This window comes from Galeopterus variegatus, unplaced genomic scaffold (genome assembly GCF_000696425.1).
Source record: "Galeopterus variegatus unplaced genomic scaffold, G_variegatus-3.0.2 Scaffold4403, whole genome shotgun sequence".
Classification (NCBI taxonomy): Eukaryota; Metazoa; Chordata; class Mammalia; order Dermoptera; family Cynocephalidae; genus Galeopterus; species Galeopterus variegatus.
Window position 1 is genome coordinate 168,484 of NW_007730514.1, and position 2,864 is coordinate 171,347.

Sequence of the window (2,864 nt, forward strand, 5' to 3'; positions counted from 1 at the left end):
CCAGAGACTTCTGAAATGACTTCAGGGCCCCATAGTCTGGCTATTAGCACCTGGCTGCCTCATAGCAATGCTAATGTCTTTAGCAACCAGTCCATCTGCTGCACCCTTGAATTTTTCTGCTGAAAATGCTCTCTAATTCTTTACTACATGGCCGTAATGCAACTTTTCCAAATCTTTATGCTCTGCTTCCCTTTTAATTATAAATTCTGGCTTTACATCATGCCTATGCCACCACAACTGAGAATAGGCTGTTACAAGAAGCTGTGCAGCTGTCTGAATGATTTGCTGCTTAGACATTTCTTCAACCAAACATTCTGATTTATAACTGTTAAGCACCCCCCATCCACAAAGTCCTAGGGCATAAACACAATGCAGCCAAGTTCCTCGCTATGGTATTTCAAGAGTGATATTTTGTCCAATCTGGATAATTTTCTTACTTCTATCTGAGACCTCAGCATGGCCTTTACTGTCTATGTTTCTATCAGCATTCTAGTCACATTTAACTAATCTCTAAGTAATTCCAAACTCTCCCTTGTCTTTTTGTTTTTTTCTGAGTCCTCCAGACTCCTCCCACCTTTGCCCATTAATCAATTCCAAAGCCACTTCTGCATTTTCAGGCATCTGAATAGCAACACCCCACTTCTCATACCAATTTTCTGTATTAGTCCATTTTTTGTGTTGCTATTATAAAGTATCTGAGACTGTGTAATTTATAAAGAAAAGAGGTTTATTTGGCTCAGAATCCTGAGACAGCTGCACCTGATATTGGCCTCAGGCTGCTTCTACTCATGGTGGAAAATTTCAGGGTAGCCAGCAGATGCAAGCAGATCACCTGGTGACAGGAAGCAAGAGAGAGACAGAGGAGTCCTGTAAACATGGGAACTAATAGAGCAAGTCACTCACTAACCCCTCCCCACCCAGGGAGGGCATTAATCTATTCATGAGGGATCTGCCCCCATTACCCAAACACCTCCCAACACTGTCACATTGGGAATCAGATGTCAATATGAACTTTGGAGGTGCAAACATATCCAAACTATATCAATAAGGTTGAAAATAAGGGATGGAAAAATGTATACCAGGCAACATAATAATAATTTTTAAAAGCACAAAAAATAGACTCAGAAATAAAGGTGATGCCAGCAAGATGGTGGAATAATTGATCTGAGCCCTCACCCCTGCACAAAGACAATGATAAAGTCAACTATCCATAGACAAGGATAGCTCTGGGAGATACTTCGAGTACAGCTAGGAAGCAGCAGCAACTTTTGGAGTGCAGAGAATGAGAAAGGCCACATAGAAAGCATTCTACCTGCATTGACCCATCCCCAGGTTGGCACGTTGTTGCCAGAAATCCTCTTGACTGCAAGTTACCTTTGTGGAGTGGGAGGGGAGTAAAAGAGCTCAGCAGACTTTGCCACCAAGGATCACACAGCCCTAGATACCACCACAAAGGACTCCTTTGGTCTTTACTAATGCAGATCTCAGCTTCTGGAGCTGCATGAAGACAGAGCTGCTGCATCTTCTGGAGCCAGAGACGCCAAACACTGCACTTCCATCCCTGAAGTTGGATTCTCCACTTAACGACCCCACCCTCAGCTCTGGTGAGGCTGTGTGCAAGGGTGTGCCCACCAGACCCAGGCCCTGCATATCTCCCTGAGATGGTGCTCCTGTGTGCCTCCAGAACTGGTGTCCCTACTCATCCCTAAGTATGGAACTGGACCCAGAGCTGCTGTGCACTTCACCCATCTGGTGTCCTCACACCCACATGTGGGAGGAAGTCTTTGCCTATCTATGCCAGTCTATACAGAGTTTGGAAAGAGTGACTGCTTCTTCAATTGTGAAGACAATGCCACAAGACTACAAGGAACACACACACACACACACACACACACACACACACAAATAGAGAAACATGACACGACCAAAGGAACAACCCTCTGGTAACCAGCCCAAAGAAATGGAAAGCTATGACTTGCCTGATAAAAATTCAAAACAATTGTTTTAAAGAAACTCAGTGAGCTACAAGAGAACACAGACAACTCAATAAAATCAGGAAAACAATACATGAACAAAACTAAAAGTTCAACAAAGCAATAGAAATCATAAAAAATGAACCAAACAGAAATTCTGGAGCTAAAGAATACAATAGAGAGTATCAACAGCAGATTAGATGAAGCAGAATAAAGAATAAGTAAACTCAAAGACATCATTTGATGGAGCTTATGTTGAGAAATAAAGTTTATATTTTGTATTTTTATCTTTTAATTCCATTTTCTTTTTTTTGCAATTTTTTTAATTGGAAGATAATTGATTATATATATTTGTGTGGTACAGAATCGAATATCAATACATGTGTACAGTATGTGGTAATCAAATTGGGATAATTAGTATACTCATAAACATAAACATATAAACATAATCAATCTTTGTGACCCTTAACTAGTTTTTCACCAACCCCCTCCCCCTTTCCAACCTTTAATAACCACAATTCTGTTCTCTCTCTTTTCTGAAAGTTCAATGTATTATTATTATTCTATCTTTCTTTTCTTTTCTTTTTCTTTATTTTAGCTCCCACTTATGAGTGAGGACATGCAGTATTTTTTTTTTCTGTGCCTAGCTTATTTCACTTAACATAATTTTCTATAGGTTCATCCATGTAGCTGCAAATAGCAAAATTTCATTTTTTTTTTTTATGGCAGAGTAGTATTCCATTGAATATATATATACCAAATTTTTCTCATCCAGTCATCTGTCAATGCATATTTAGGTTGATTCCAGAACTTTTTGAAGTTTCCTTGTATAATGGGTTGTTGTTCAGCCATAAAAGTTTTTAAAAAATCCTATTACTTGTGACAACATGA